Source organism: Perca fluviatilis, chromosome 12 (genome assembly GCF_010015445.1).
Source record: "Perca fluviatilis chromosome 12, GENO_Pfluv_1.0, whole genome shotgun sequence".
In the NCBI taxonomy this organism is placed as follows: domain Eukaryota; kingdom Metazoa; phylum Chordata; class Actinopteri; order Perciformes; family Percidae; genus Perca; species Perca fluviatilis.
This window is the reverse complement of record NC_053123.1, coordinates 14327640-14345937: the sequence shown is the minus strand read 5'-3', so window position 1 is coordinate 14345937 and position 18298 is coordinate 14327640.

Genomic DNA, 18298 nt, shown 5'->3' with positions numbered 1-18298 from the left:
AATATAATGGACGGAGCTTCCGGGTCGGAAAAGTGAAGCCAATGCGGAAGTGCTGAAACCTGCATTCAATCTAATTTCCAGCAGGGGGTGACTCCACTGGTTGCAAAAAGAAGTCCGCTTTTATAGAAGTCTATGAGAAAATGATGCTACTTCTCACTTGATGTATTACCTCAGTAAACAGTTGCTGGATTTAAGTCTTCTTCAATGCATCATGCTGTTCATTTTGTAAAGTATGGTCCCATTTATTTTAAAATACACAATAAAGCAGTGGCTTAGTAATGCTAACATGGCACTGTGTACATTAAAATAGCTGTAAACTTGTTTTGGGTGTTGTCCATGTTTTCATCTTAAACTTTGACCCTGTCACTGTGTGATTTCACTTCATCAAAGTAAAGTATAACATTTTGGTCACCTAAAAATGTTTAAGGTGCGTTCGGTAGCACCTTGTCAACCAAGCTATCTAGTGTTAGCTGGTAAGTTAAGGTAAAGTTTGCAGATTTTCTGTGTACTGCCATATGCAGATGAATGGCGCCAGTACCCATAGCTCCAAGTTTACCCGCTGGTAAAAAAAAAACTCTGCCGGATGTCCCGCTTCAGATGGTTAAAAAAACAGCAACTTTCCCTGGTTCAACCTGCAAGTCCCCCATCACAATCCTGTTTTTATAACTCAAGGCAGCTATGTGTTAACAACACAATCTATTTAATCATTCACACCACCCAGAAGAGCATCTATTATTCTTAATGTCTCAGTCAACAATACCAACCAATCTACCAACCAACTATTGCAGATATTTACTGTTTACACAGTATGCTGAACACCATTGACCCCATCTTTATTCATACATTTTTGACAATTTCACAATAATAATAATAAGTAAATAAAGGCATTTATTAACCCAACCAGAACAAATCAAATAACTTGCAACCCTCAGCTTCCACGGTCCACAAATGTGATAAAACATTATATAAATGGCTTTGGCCTTGCTGACCGTAGGTGCATAAAACATCCAGAGAGCTTTATTTCTTACCAGTAATTTGACCATAACACCAAAGGCAGATACAAGTATCCATACTGTTACAATCAGTGATACCTCTTCTGCTTGAACATTCAGAGTTCAATACTTTCATCAAGAGTTGGCATCCTTTATGGAATTTAATGATTCCCCAGGAAGCTTACCTGAGCTGCTCTGGAAAAGAGGGAACGCAGTACTCTGAGATTAAATTATATCTTACTCATCCCACAAGAAAAGGGAGGATAATAAACTACCGTTTACAGCAAATGATCAACCACCAACCAATGCCACCAACCACACACAAACAAAAACAACAAAACAATAGCAGACATAAAGGACAATCCAGCGAGAGTCCTCTACACCCCTAAAGACATAAATGCTGTTCTCTCCCCATTATAACTCTGAATGGAAACTAAAATGAAGAAGGAAAATACCGATGAACATTTCACAGAACATACCAAAACAAGTCATTTGGGAAATAAGAAAACTTGTATTTGTAATTTTGTGGAGCAGTTTTTAGTCTGATAGAAGAGGTTTAAATTAAGTGAATGGTGCAACACAGCCAACAAGCTACCATAGTTTCCTCCATTTTGGGCTCTCTGTCCATTTAAAGGTAATTAGCTGTAATTTTATCTTGATAAAGAATTCAACACAATTATCTCACTGAAGCCACAATTGGAGGGTATGTTTTTTTGTGCTCCAGTTAAGGCTTGCATTTTCAATAATATCCCATGAAAAGCATTACCCACTATCTCTCCCTACACACACACACACACACACACACACACACACACACACACACACACACACACACACACACACACAAACATTCAGGAACTGAGCGCCATGAGCCAAAGGGACTAACTGTCAGAGGGGGCTCCTATATGCATCAATGCAACCTGATGGTCCAGAACCTACATTTCTTTATGTGGGACTGGGGGGAAACACTCTCAGATCTGCTTCCTACTGTCCTTCACAGTTAGCAAGAACTGTTCTTGCAAAGCAAGAGGAAAGTGACAAATTACTTTGATCACCCAGGTATAGCAGAGATTGACACATTACTACAACCAAATCAATGATCGGACTAACCCAAACACAGCGTCTTCAACCAGCCTTTTCCATCAGTGAGTGTATTGAGGCATGCTTGTATACTACACTATGAAACCAACCACACAGACCCATGAGGAATGAAAACTCATTTTAGACAAATAAACATTGGATTCCATACCCATATTCTTTTCATTTATTGGGCGATCAACTACTCCAATTTCCCGTCTGTTTTCCCACACAGAGAGCTACTGTAGATTGGATGAAGTATTGGTCGGTTTACAAGGTACATGCTTAAAAGCGTATATGCCAGAGTAATTCATCTATGGTCTGATGGATGCCATGGCCCCAGGCTCCAGCCCTGTGAGACCACACTCGATTTGAAGCACACTCATCCTGCTTGTCACCATCCACTCAGTACATACAGAATATTTTTCCACACTATCTCATGTGATGTGTGTGCCAGGAATAGGAGCATGACTAAATAATTGATGCCAGACTCTATTCTGTGTTTAGTTATAAACCAAACTTAATGATGTTGCCTCCCATTCAGGTTCACCAGGAGCCTTAACTGCAGTGACAAAGTAACAAAAATGGCTGTAAAAATAGGCATTTTCCTACAAAGTGCTTTTGTATGGTGGAGCCAGTTTGAAACACACATTCTGGCCTTCAGTAACATATCAGACAACAACTGAAGTGTTTTTAACATGAAACATTTGCCATTTTCATGTTGTATGCATAATCTGTACTAATCAATGTATGCAGAAGGGACAACATGTGGATCTTTTTTCCGAGCCACAGGGTGTCAATAAAAAGCTTTCCGAGAGCTGCAGAATGTAACAAACAATCTTCGTATATTGCTGGTTGTGAGAACAGCAAACATTAGACCCACTCTAACGGTGCAGATCCACTTGTCCGTGCGACGCTTCTGTCGCGTCGCGCCCCGCTCTATTCCTATGGGTGACGTCAAGCGACTTCAACGCTCCTGCAAAGCATTCCGGGAAGGCGGCGCTACATTTGAAAAAATGCTGTGCGTCAAAAAGCTCGCCGATGCCCAGCTTTATGCAAATGAATCGCGTTGAACGCGACGCGACTATCCAGTAGAAGTAGACGAAAATCTTTCTAACTGACCTTTGTTGATCTGAAATGAAGACATATTCAGCAACTGCACGGCGCCTATTTCTCGCTTAAAATGTTTTCAGAAACACATTTCGGTGAACTATTTTTGTAAAATACGAGATCGTATTCTCAACGAGCCGCCATGACACTCTGTTGAAATTCTCGAGTAGACACACCCACGTCACGCGTTCGTTCAATCAGCTGCTGGTTAGGGGCGTGGAGCATCAACCATGGCTATATGACGTTGCGACACCACCCGACAGTCGTGTCGCAAAAGTGGATCTGTACCGTAACAGATGGATCTTTTCAGTTGCTGGAACTTGAAATGTGTATGCACAAGCAGAGAAAAGTGAATTTCTAAGAGATTTCTTGAATACAATTAAAATGGAAAAGTCAGCCACCTCACACGAAGCAACACAGGGTTTTGTATAAACATCATATATAAAGGATTGTAATGCATAATTTTCATGGAATAATAAGAACAAAGCTCACTTTTTTATATCAACCTTGTTAAACAATCAGCCTTAGCCTCTACAACATTTGGACTTAGTATATGCAAAACCTTAGATACTTGATACATTATTCCAAGAGGCCACAACCAAATGTAGGTCTCACATCTTGTATACCTAACTCTCCACAACCTCGGTCTTTGGATATTAATTCCTGCAACACATTCACAAATTACACGAGAGGTACAATATAAATCTGTAGTTATGCTGAATCGTTCTCCAACGTAAAACGCTGCGGTATCCCTAATTTCCACCGGTTGCGGAACGTCTGCGGGTCTGCTCCAGAACGGCGGCGGAGTCATTAGGTTTCCGTTAAAGTCAATGTGTGCATTTCCACTGACTGCAGAGCGGCTGCATTCCGACTCCGTCCCAGCTGTGGGACTGCAGTCCGCAGCCCTCCAGAGCAGATACGCAGAGCTTCTATTTTTGCCGGACGCCAGAGAGCTCCGCAGCAATTCAGCACACGGCAGATAGTGCTGGTCAGGAAGTCGAGCACAGAAGCAAAATAAAACATCCGGTTAATTTTCAAAATAAAATACACTGTGCTCACAGCAGATCATATTTCCCTGCACTACACCTTGAAAACACAGCACAGAGTTGTTTCCCCTCTACTCCTCTGGATGGAAACTAACTGTTGTTGGTTTTGTGACTACAGCTGTCAGTCATGGCCGTAGCCGTTACACAACAAACCAGGACCTGGTGGGTATTGACGGACGGCGGAGCACGGAGCCGACACGCAGCAGAGCCGGTCCGCAGATGTTCTGCATTCGGTGGAAATCCCCAGTAATTAGGGATGCACGATATTGGATTTTGGCCGATATTCGATATGCCGATATTTTCAAACAAATTTTGGCCGATACCGATACCGATGTATATACACATTTCTACCCTGATATACTGTATATACACTTTAATTCTACTGAAGAGAAATCCAAGTATCTCTCCTGTACTACCTTTACCTTATTACACTCATGTGTTGTAGATAAGGCAATACACAAGACAAACAACATTTGATTCTACCATAAATGTATCATTTTACAAATGTAAACAGACATTGACCCCTGAAAAATACTAATAGATAATTATTTCACTTGGAGAAGAATAAATTATATGCCAGTGCCACATTTTATTTTTAAGTTCAGACTTCAAACTTCAGTCCTTAGGAGTAAAATAAATAAAAATTCATTTTCAAATAAAAACAGGTCTTCCAAATGCCTTACATCAGAGGCAACGCTAAACAGCCGTTCACTGTCAACAAGTAGCATGACATGCACTCGTTCTCTTTCTATTTTCCATTTCACAAACATATTATCAAATGCAGATGCAATTACAGCTGTGTGAGAACCGGAGCATTCCTGTGAGTGTAGGTCGGACAGCTTTTGTAAGGGTGAAGTTTTCGTCTATCCACTGGGCAGTGAGACTCAACATGCTAACAGGACTCATGCTTGATGTCCAAATGTCCGTGGTAAAGCTAATGTGACTAGCGCCGCGAGGAGCTTTTCAATGTGACTGGCGACAACGCTCTGGAGATCAGATAAGGGCACATCAGAAAAGTAGCGCCGGCTAGGCATAGCATACCGCAACTCCACCACGCTAAACGGCTGGTAGGTTATCAAGAGCAATACATTCAGTGATTTTGTCGTTAAGCCCTTTTACCTTTGGGTGGTCGCTGCTGTATTTTCTAGCTTTGTCAAAGGACTGAAGTAGAGGCTGCTGATGGGTTTTTGCCAGCGTTTTTTCTTCTTACTTTTCAAAGTCTCGGTGCTGCTCAGGATGACAGCTCTTGAGATGCGTAATCATATTTGTAGTGTGGAACACGCCTCCTCGCATCACTTGTGCTTTACAAGTACTGCAAATAGCAAGTTTGTTATCTGTTTTACATATATCGAAATACCTCCACACAGCCGACATGTTGGAAGTTTAAGTTGCTGGCACTCATGCTACGATCATGGTCATCATGTGCGCATAGTAAACAAGCCACCCTATCGGCATGGGTCATCGGCAGAAATATTCATATATATGTATATGTATATTCATATAATTTAGATCATATCACAGACAGACTAGCAGAGAAAACACAACTCTCTCTCACCTTCACTGTTGGAGGTAATGACGCATGTTTCAAAGGACTTTGTATTTATTACCAGCAAGACAGTCATATTTTGATGAGGTGTTTATCAGAGGCAGGCAGATGTTCATTGGCATGTCTCTACATACTATTTAATCTGGGGACACAGAGATATGTGTTACATTGGTTAGGTGTCATATGATCAGTTTTGTAATTTAACATGTACGATTTTATGTTAATGCTAAACAATAAAGCTCTTCCAAGCTACTAAAAGAAGCCATTACCTGGGACAGGAGCATCATGTTTTATTTTATCTTTTCGTCAGATGATACTCAAATATTTTCAATTTATAACTTGAATATCTTTTAATTCTAGGGTTTTGCCAGCGGCATATAGAAATGTGAGTGACTAATCATTAAAGATATAAACCATAACAGAAAAAAACACTGTTGGCTTTGTCAGGTAATCTCATTGGGATCAATACATGGCATAGCAAAAGCGCAGACAGCATCAGAGACAATCACAGATATTAAAAAGATTAAAAGTTTAAAATCGGCCAGTGGGATGAGACATTTAAAGTCCTCTGTAATTCACTCCATTTGTAAGGTGCAAAGTAGTTAAAGGACCATACCTAAGGGTGTAAACAGTCCTGTTTTGAGAGGAGATGTGATATACTGAGAAAGCTTTTGCAGGAAATCTTTATAAATGATTTAATGGTATATACTGAGTTGTTCACAATCGGCATCTTGGTAGGGTTATACTGTAATATCCTTTCTACTCTTTCATATCCCAATGAGTGTCATTAAGTTGTACACCAGCACTAGTACTGTCCCAAAAATGAAACCTGACTTTGTTCACAGCATGCCATGGAGCCATACACCAATGTCACATTAAAAAAGGTAACGGGGGGACAAGAAAGAAATGACACAAAACAAAAAAGAAAAACCTCCAAACCTTCCTGAGGTAAAGGACATTGATGCTCTTGAATGCATGTATAAGTATTACATGTGGTCTGTCTGATAGCAGGCTACAACATAAAGCTCTTGAATGAAATATTGATATCTACACGCCTAGAGCAAATGTACATGTATATACAGTACTGTGCTCTGTTTTTTTCAAAAATACAAAAAACACAAACTGTATTGAGACCAACATAATGAGAAACAATTTTCATTTTTAAATCCTTCTTCTGCGCAGTAAGCAGAACAAAGGCGGCCGTTCTAAATTGTTGCCAATTCAGTAGAGTGTAAAGAGGCTGGATAAACAAATATCTTTCTATCACCACTTTTAAATAGCTACACAAAGACAATGGCTTTTTCTATAATCATAAGAATTTTCACTGGCTATCGCCTTTTCAGATTATAATGGAATCACATCTGGGACTGAATAATTAACTGAGAGGGACTCGTTTGGGGTCAATGAGACTGCACAAAGGCATTAGTGAAAATATCCCACCCCTTATCTTACAACTTTACTTTCTCGTTGCACATGATGAGATGTGACAATATGTGTTTTCATCCATAACAATCAATACCACTACCAAAAATATTACATTTTAGCAGAGAACTTTGCAGAACAATGCATCTTCAACTGGAATCTGACAAAAAAAAAAGACGGACAGATAATAAAACTAAAATACAGCTCTTATTTTCTTTTCTCCTTAGGAGACCATATAACATCCATCATCTGCAACACTTGGCTCCTTTTCTGAGGGAGTGATGCTTCCTGTTGAGGGTTTCCTTAAAACATTTGCTATTGTTCTGGTCTTGTTCCAAGTGCATCCAGAGTCACCTCCAGACTGACCCTGAAGCCTAAGCAGGCAGTGGGGAGGCTGCAGGATAGTGGGTCACTGTCCAAAGCACTGGTGCAGAGCATTAATTGCTGAATTAGAGTGCACGGCTGGGGCCTCTGCAGTGGCAATAATTGGGAGAGGAAGCCTGCTGACAAAGCAGTAGAAACTTTGTGGAAGGGCTAATGGCTGGGAAAGTCAACCTAACATCAGTAGGAATAACAACCTTAAAGGGGTGATAGAATGCAAAACTGATTTTACCCTGTCATAGTTGAATAACGATGGGTAAATAGGACATACATAGAAGCTCAAAATCCCATTGACACCCCTTTACTATGAAAATCTCATATTTTGAAACTGCCGCTGAAAACGGGCGAATCCCAACAAAGCTGGAAGTTGACGTCAACCTCCCAAAAACCGAAACCTTTGTCAGCCCATGGGTGTATTAAGAGAACGGTCACGCCCCAACATTTACATAGGCTACACAACTGACCTGAGATCAGGTAGTCTTCTGAATCTAGCTAGGTCACGCAGATCTCTGCTATTCCATTACAAAATTCACTTCTGAAACTTTTTTATGCGAGAAATCAACCATATAAAGCTCAAATAGAGACCATAAGGAACAGTGTGAAATACCCTATATAATCATTCTATCACCCCTTTAAGGAGACACTACATGCAGGTGAAACTAAAGTCAGGTTTTGTGCTGACTAGTCACGTTAGAAATAACAGACTAGAGACTTGCTGATATTCTGCTGTTAGTTAAATCTGTTTCAGCAACACTATTTGGATTTGTATAGTATTAGTATTTTGAAGTTGAAATGAGTGGGGATAGAACTATTGGCAGTCCTGTTTAAAGAAAAATTTTTTTGTCATCATTGCTTTAAATGAGATATAAGAGTATAAATCTTTAAGCTACATTCTTTATAAATACTCTTGCAAGAATATTAAAATATGACAGTGATGCTGGATTTAACAAGCAACACGTGCAGCTGTAAGCATACACTATTACAAACACCACTGAACCCTGAATGTATCGTATGCTGTTTTGAACAATAAGAGCACCCAACTAAACAGTCTAGATAATCACACACACACACACACTCCAAAAGTGATTTACTTTATGACCTTTTCATATATGACACGTTTGGCACGAGCATTTGTTGCGTCTTGAAATTTGAAACACGCTGATGGATCAACATAATGCAATTGCATGCTTTGTTTACCACATGAAAACGAACCCATTTGGCCAAAAATGACATTGATTGCCAGATGTTTCTATCATCTTTCACACACATTTGTCATTTCTGGGCTGTAGTCTTACTCATCCGGGCATCTCTTTTATGGACAAATAAATCATACCTCTGTTACAATTATTGGAATTGTATGAGGTCTTACTGCTTGAACTACTAAGGTTGTAAAAGCGTATTTACCACTTCACTCAGACAGTGGTGTCGATAGTCATTTCTCAGTTGGTTTAGTTGGTTCACTGTTAACCTTCGTCCCCACAAGTGTTTCACGCTGCATGTTTCATGCCTCTGTCTTTTGGAATAAATACTGTCCTTTTTATGCTGTCATTTAAAATATTAAAATACAGTGTCGGTATCAAGAATGGTGGGGCAGTCTGGAGCAGGTTCCCCAATTTCATCTGACTTACTAATAATACAAGATAGAGTGGCATGCCTACTTAATACCCACATAGAATTATAGTACTTTTGTAGTTAAATTGTACTGCATGGAGCCAAAGAGGTAATGGGCAACATTGATAATTTGTGTGCTTCATTTAGTCATTTGTTCTATAATTACTAATCGCCAATTCATGGTTGTTGCATCTGCTTGGCTGTGAGAGTACGAGTGGCTCGGTGTCATGCAAAGTTTGTCAGTTTGTCATTGGCCCATGACAGCAAAGGTCCGCGCTCCTATGTCGCGCTGTTCTGTACGCATTACAAGCGTGCCAAATGCACATGCACTACAAAAGCAAAGTGGACGTTAATTTGAAGTACTGTTTGTAAATGGTCATACTCTTGTTGAGTGACTGCACACACCACAATTTATTTTCTTTTTTTATTTGTTCTCGGAAATGCAACAAAGGAGCTCTTCTTGCTTTTGGGAGTGCGCCATCTTGTTCTCTATTGTGTATGTGTGCAGATGGTAGTATGTATGAAAGCACGCGTGGCCGCGTTCCAGTCTGCATATGTCTGCATCTGAAGTATAATCAAAGCTTGATTCATAATTTAATAATGATCAACATAAATCAACTTAACAGGGATAATCTGTCCACCCTATGAAGTACCTTACATTTAAGAAACACAACATTGTGTTTTAAGAGGAAGTGGATGTTAGTGTTGATTCTACTGCTCTCTTACCAGTTTGTCAGTTTGAAACAGGCCCAGGGCAACCACATGCCTTTTATAACACAGTGATGTGGTAAATTGAGCCCTGAAGGGCAGTGGAAAATAAGTGTGTGCATGTTTTGTTTGCTTGAATGTGTTGTCTTAGATGCCTTGCCGTGGGCGTTTGTCCTATGACCGTTCTTTCATAATGCACGAGTGACTATATGTGACATTTTGTTTTCGCACTCACCAGACCACAACCCTCTTAATTTTTTTCCATGTATGTGTATAGTTTACCATCTTATCAAGTCGGGCAGCTACACATGCAGTGTCAGGCACACTTCTATTTTCTCTGAGGAGTTCTCATCAATCACAATGCAGGGCCAAGGACATCTTTCCATTCAAAGCTTTTTATGTTACTTACAGAGAAGTGCTGATTTTCACATGTGGCCCAATCCTTTTGTGTCTGACACAAATACCTTTGTTTTTCTTTGTAAAGACAAATGATCCACAGTGTTTTGACGTGCTGGTGCAGAGACAAGCCAGTTGGAGCATTAAAAGGAAAGGTCTTGACTATTCTTTTCAGGTTTGTCTTCTTTTCTCTCGATAGGTGCTCAGTTGGTCATGTATAGGTTTTAGTGGACGGACGTGCTGAAGGAGGTCTGAATGGTTATATGATGGCATTGAGTATGAGGTTGAGGTTAGAGATTTTCCATCTCTAACACTAACATACTCAATGTACTATTGAAGTATTACCTGTACAATTATTATGTAATGTGGCGTGACTCGTGAGTGAATTAATAAATCTTAATAGAAAATAAAATATGAAAGAGTCTAGCCTCTTCGTCTGCCATAGTCATTCTTCTAAAACATAGCTTGAGCTTTATCCAAATGAGTAACAAGATATTTACAATCCAATTCCTTTGGCCCTACAGTAAATGCTCTATTGTGGAACCACTGTCTCAGAAGCTGCAGACTGACACAGCTTTTGGCACTGACAGCCTCTCCAGCATTATGTACTGTAAGTGAATTAAACTAATGCACCCGTCTCCTCTCTGCTGCTGGACACTATTTATTAGTCTGATCTTCATCCATAACTCTTATTCTGTGTCACAACTCCATCTTTTATGCTTCTTGCAGAGTGAAAAATGCAAGTGCCGTGCAATAACAGCCCACTACTTGTCTGATGAACAGATATGTGAGACACATTATTTTCAAGTGTGTGAGCAAAGCGCTGCCCTGTCAGTATATACATATATATATATATATATATATATATAAAAAAAAAAAGTTGACCTTGTTTCTTTTCTTATGTCATCATTCATGATTTACTATTGAACAGACCATGGCAGAAAAAAATGGTCCTATCCTCTAATTCCAGAGTGCATTGCACATCACAACCACTGTAACATAACCATTTGCTTAATTCATTCATTCATTATAATTGTTCCACTGAAGACTTCCACATCAGCATGTGACTATTAAAATAAGGTAGAGATAGAGGCAAATATTACAACAAATGAAAAGACAAAACAGACCAAGCATTTTCGTTTGATGCACTGCAGTCTACAATCCCATTATCTCTGCTGGGTAAGGGAATATCTCTTTAGACAGGTGCACAAAAACAGACGCCATGGTTGACATTGCCATCTACCCAGAAAGTTTTACCACCAAGAAACTTGTGTTTCCAGACTAAACCCAGCACAAACCATCATACATTACATGTTTTCACTAATATTGGTTGATGCTCATAGCATTTAAAAAAAATTGGATGGATTTAAAACTGGATTTAAAAGATTTTCATGGTTTTGGCACACGGGAAAAGCATTTTTTCACAGAGCAGAAACGGCACAATTAATTATTCCAGTGGCTTAGCTGTCTCCTACTGATACTTGTAATATTTTATGTCCCCCCAAACTATCCACGCATTGCTCTACTGTTGACAAATAGATGGATATGACCACTTGTTTTGGCAATGAAATGGATGGCAAACATTAACGCAATCGGGTCAGTTTGTCCAATGCATTCCAACAAAACCGCATCCATCTTTTACACTAACCTTTTCGGGACAAAAGCGGGAGAAGGATTGTCATCATTGTGTAATGGATTGCTGTGTGTGCAACCAGTATTTGCAAAAGTTTGCTTGTGTGAGTGTAAACATGTCTTAAAAGGTGTACTTGTCCAGAAACAATGTGTGGCAGTGTGTTGCGTCTATCTCTGTGAGTACCAAGTGCCAATCTAGGATCCATTCTTCATTCTTTCATAACATATTCTGTCATGTACTGCTGAAGGGCAGATGTAGCAAAGCTTCTGCTGCATATATAGCACTGTAACAAGCATCACCGCTGCAATGCAAGGTTAATACTACCTGTCAGTGTCACAAAGACAGGCCTTCTCATTATGATTGATCAGGTTCTTATCAAGCCCCATTGAAAGAATAAAGACACGTGGGGAAGGGCTGCTGTGTTCTTCTTTGGAACTACAACAGTCCTTGGAGAAAGATCACAAGGTGAAAAAAAACTTGTCAAGCAATTGTCAACTGATGCAAACTGGGAGTTAGAGTAATGAGATGCCACAGTGTTACTGCATTTTGATTGGCACTTTGACCTGGCAGGTTTGTTAATCGTCGCAAATTCTTTGCGATTATAATCAGTCATTCGTGCCTCCTGCGGTGGTGATGGCACATTTATGGAAATTAGGGCATCATAATCCTGATCAGGTTGTGTCGGCTTATTGTACGAACAGAGCTTCACAACCCTGCGGTAATTGCCTCTTGCAATCTTCTAAATTTTGCTTGACATACCAACTAATCCAAGGGTGCCTGTTGTGTTACAGTGGTGACCTTGGCTTGGTGTCTAAGCTTTGGCGCGGTCTTGCTCTGAATGCAGAGGGAATATAGTGTTTGATTGAAGATTCCATATGTATTTCACTGGCATTTTTGGAAACACTACATGCAAAACTAGGCAATGCGGTTCTAGAACAAAACCAAACTAATTTGGATCAAGAAGGACATTTCAGGTCGAGGGACGTGCCCTTAGAATCGTTCAAACTTTTGGACAGGGACATACATGGAACGAGTGGGAGGGGCTGAAATTTGAGTCCTCCAAAGCAGACTTATTACCCTAAAACACTGATAACGCTGTAATCCTCCCATTTCCTGGAGGCTGTGCATAATGGTTTGAATAACTCTACATAATTGATCATAATTAGAAAAGGTTCTCCAATCTTTTGTGTAGGAAACCACAGAATTTTGCCATAATGTTGACTTTTAATGTCAAATAGCCGACACTAACTGGAAATTGTCTAATTCATGCAATCAATCCAGCCATTCATCTTCAATTTTACTTATTCCTCTCATCCATGCCTGTTTTTTCACTGTGCAGTTAAAAACAAGGATATGAACAATCTATATTTCCTGCCACAGCCTTTTTTAAGTTGACTGGACATTGGAGCCTTACAATTTTGAAAGGCAAAGTTCATTCCGATTGAACAATACACTACGCAAGCAAGGCTGAATCAATTTGTGTTTGGAAGCGAATACGTCTTGTTAATGACACATGTTATTAAACTATAGGAAATGTCAAGTCAGGTCAATTTGATTTATATTGCCCAATATCACATATCACAAATTTGCCTCAAGGGGCTTTACAATCTGTACAACCTTTAACCGGGAGAAAATGTAAAAACCTCAGGTAAAGCAAGTGAGGAGAAATCCCACTCTCTGATGTAACCTCAAGATAAGCTTGTCAAACAGAAACTCTGCTATTTAAAACAAGGGTTGTTGCAGTAAGTTTCAAAGAAAAAGAAATATATGATATATTATATGATACCGATTAAATTATAGAAAACATTGAGGCTACAAAATGAAGTGCATTAACATGTCAGCATACTGTATATACATCACGCCACAGAGCTCTGATGTCCAAGCCAGGAATACTGTATATACCACGCCTTGCACACTCGGAACTATGATTGACTGTGCTCCTCTGTGCTTGCTCCTTTGGAACAACCACCCGTTCATAATCCCATAACCACGGTGTCTGTTCCCCGACTAAGATCGATTAACATAAACAAAAGAGGTGCTATACTCAACAACCTAATTGGAATTAAAACACCCACTGCACTGACAGAACAGAATAGGAAAATCAAATGTGGACTATTAAACATTAGATCTCTGTCTTCTAAAGCAATATTGGTAAACAAATTGATATCAGATAACCAAATTGATTTATTTTTTCTCATCGAAACATGGCTGAGCCACAATGAATACGTTAGTCTAAATGAAGCCACTCCTCCCAGTCATAATAATACTCAAATTCCACGAGGCTCAGGCCGAGGAGGGGGAGTTGCAGCCATATTCGACTCAAGCCTGTTAATTAATCCTAAACCTAAACTAAATTATAACTCGTTTGGAAGCCTTGTTCTTAATCTTCAACACCCAACGTGGAAAATGGTACAGCCAATTATATTTGTTGTTTACCACCCACCAGGTCCGTATTCTGAATTTTTATCTGAATTCTCTGAGTTCTTATCAAGCATAGTCCTTCAATCAGACAAAGTACTTATTGTAGGTGATTTTAATATCCATGTGGACGATGACAGCAATAGCCTTAGTACTGCTTTCAATTCACTACTAGATTAAATTGGTTTCAGTCAGAATGTGCATGAGGCCACGCACCGTTTTAACCACACCCTCGACCTTGTGCTAGAATATGGAATCAAAATGGAAGATTTAATAGTATTTCCGCAGAATCCTTTATTATCAGATCATTTTTTAATGACTTTCGAATTCCTATTACCAGACCATAAGAAATTAAATAAAAGTTTCTACACTAGATGCCTATCTGACAGTGCTAATAAATAAATAAATTCCAACAGAACTTAATTCCAAATCGTTTATAATCAATACCGGCTATATAACAGAGGACCTTTATGTTAATTTTGTCCCCTCCCAAATTGATCCCTTCAGACCGCTACTTTCACGGGCTGCCTACGGACAACTTTAGACTCGGTCTCTCCTCTCAAAAAGAAGACGATGAAGCAAAGGAAATTAGCACCTTGGTATAACTCCCAAACTCGCAAATTAAAACAAATCTCACGAAAACTTGAAAGTAAATGGCGTTCCACTAAACTGGAAGAATCTCGTGTGGATTGGCAAGATAGTCTGAAAACCTATAGGAAGGCCCTCAGAATTGCCAGATCAGACTATTACTCAACACTAATAGAAGAAAATAAGAACAACCCAAGGTTTCTTTTCAGCACTGTAGCCAGGCTGACAGATAGTCACAGCTCTACTGAGCCATCTATTCCTGTAGCTCTGAGTAGTGACGACTTCATGACCTTCTTTAATGATAAAATTATAACAATTAGAGATAAAATTCATCACCTTTCGCCCTCAACTTCTAACAGCTCACCGCTGGGCGCAGGAGGACTGGAGAGAACGATAAGACCTGATACATACTTAAGCTGCTTTTATCCTATGGACCTTCAACAATTTATGTTAAAGGTCTCTTCAGCCAAGCCAACTACCTGTCTCTTAGACCCTATTCCAACAAGGCTACTTAAAGAAGCACTACCTGTGGTCAACACCACAATATTAAATACGATCAATTTGTCTTTATTAACAGGTCATGTACCGCAGTCATTTAAAATAGCTGTGATAAAACCTATTCTGAATAAACCTACCCTCGATCCTGAAGTCTTAGCCAACTATAGACCTATATCTAACCTTCCCTTTCTCTCCAAAATCCTTGAGAAGGTAGTCGCTAACCAACTATGTGACTTTCTACATAGGAACAATCTATTTGAAGACTTTCAGTCAGGATTTAGAATGCATCATAACACAGAGACGGCACTGGTGAAAATTACTAACGACCTTCTAACTGCTGCTGACAAAGGACTTGTCTCCATACTTGTTTTATTAGATCTTAGTGCTGCTTTCGACACTATTGACCATACCATCCTGTTACAGAGACTGGAACACTTAGTTGGCATTAAAGGAATCGCACTAAGCTGGTTTAAGTCCTATTTCTCTGAGCGATCCCAATTTGTTAACATTAACGATAAACCCTCCAAGTACACTAAAGTTAGCCATGGCGTTCCTCAAGGCTCAGTGCTTGGACCAATTCTATTTTCCTTATATATGCTTCCTCTAGGTAATATTATTAGGAAACACTCAATTAACTTTCACTGTTACGCAGACGACACCCAATTATATCTGTCAATTAAGCCAGACAAAAGTGGTCAGTTAGCTAAACTTCAAGCATGTATTAAAGGTCCCATGGCATGAAAATTTCCCTTTATGAGGTTTTTTAACATTAATATGAGTTCCCCCAGCCTGCCTATGGTCCCCAATTGGCTTGAAATGGCGATAGGTGTAAACCGAGCCCTGGGTGTCCTGATGTTAAACTCAAACAAAACTGAATTTATTGTGATGGGACCAAAGCACCTCCGAACTTCATTATCTAAAGATATAGCTACTCTGGATGGTATTGCCCTGGCCTCCAGCACTACTGTCAGAAATTTAGGAGTTATTTTTGATCAGGATATCAAATCTAACAAGCAGTTTGTTGTATTTTAGAGTCCATCTGTTCGCTGTCAGATGTCCAAAAGCTACTGAAGCTTACTTCAATACTCGATAGAGGGGATCTATAACGGAGAGTACTGGGGTGTCATCGGCTTTGGCAAGAACTTCATCAGCTACCTGACAAAAAGCTGGACATACATAAAAAGACAAAGCGCTACTTAACTTTAAGTGAAACTTCTGGCCGGTGGAGCTCCGAACAAAAGTTAGCCGCGACGCTAGCGGCTGGCTGCGGAGCTAGATGCGACACTAGCAGCTGGCTGCGGAGCTTGAGGCTGACCGGGCGTCCATCCCTAACTCCAGGCTCAGGATCCGGGAGCGGCAGGATAACTACCACCACGATCGGCAGGTTAACATCAGGCCCAGGATCCAGGGGCTGCCATCAGACACCAGGCCGGGAAATCAGGAGCAGCCAGCTAACATCAGGCCTAAGCAGCTCAGTGTTCTGACTGGGAAAGTATCAAGATGGCCTCAAAAGAAATTAAAAAAGACATTGAAGAGCTAAAAACAGCCATGAACATGATGGGTGAGGATTTGGCGACCATAGCCAAACAACAGCGTACTATAATTAACCTTATGAATGAAATCTCTGATCTAAAAAAGTCGAATGAGGAACAGCAGCTCAAGATTAACTCTTTGGAAGCTCGTGTTTCTGATTTGGAGCAGTACACTCAGATGAATGATGTCTTGATAACTGGATTGAAGATTAAGCCACGGTCTTATGCTCATGCTTTGAAGGGGGATGTGCGAGCTGAGAGCGTAGACCATGATGATTCAACTGAGGCTCAGGTAACAGCCTTCCTTCATGACAAAAACATATCCATAAACAGACACAATATTGAGGCATGTCACATTATTCCATCAAGAAACCAGAGTGACGATCATATTGTCATTGTACGCTTTCCTAACAGAAAGCATAAAATTGACCTGCTCAGACAGGGCCGCAAATTGAAGGGCACAAATGTTTACATCATTGAGCATCTAACTAAAATGAATGCAGATATTGCAAGAAAGGCAAGGTTCTTGAAGAAACAAGGAAAAATTCAAGCTACCTGGTCCTCTAATTGCAAGGTGTTTGTTAAATTGAATGGCCCACCAGAGCAGGCGAGAGTTATGTGTATCAGAAGCATTGAGCAGCTCGACAAGTTTGGAGGTGCCTAGTTCAGGTTCCTATGGGTTGGTTCATGTAGCTTTTATATTGTTTTGTTTTGTTTTTCCATTGTTAAAGCTTTAGGTTTTTGTTATGTCTAAGAATATGACTAGTCTTAATTTTTCCAATTGTACTGACAATGACCAGAGTGCGCCTGATTTTGAACAGTACATTGATCCAGAAAATAACTTTTATGTTAACATAAATAATAACTGCAGCTATTACACAGAGCAACAGTTCAATAATAATATTAAAATTGATTATGGCATATCGATTATTCATTTTAACAGCAGAAGTCTGTATTCAAACTTCCAGAAAATAAAGGAATATTTAGGACAGTTCAAGAAACCCTTTAATATTATAGCTATTTCAGAAACATGGATTAATGCCGTTAGGGGCGTGGATTTTGAGTTACAGGGATATGAATTTAAGTAAGTGAATAGAGTAAACTGTTGTGGAGGAGGGGTGGTGCTCTCTATTGATAAAGGCCTAATTTACAAGGTTGTTGAAAACATGACCGTAGTCATGGATGACATAATGGAGTGTATTGCAATTGAATTATGTATGAAAAAAATGAAGAATGTCATAGTAAGTTGTGTATATAGGAAACCAGGATCCAATGTTGAAATATTCACAGAAATAATGGAAAAAATGTTTAATAAAGTAAAGCATAAAGTTAATTATATA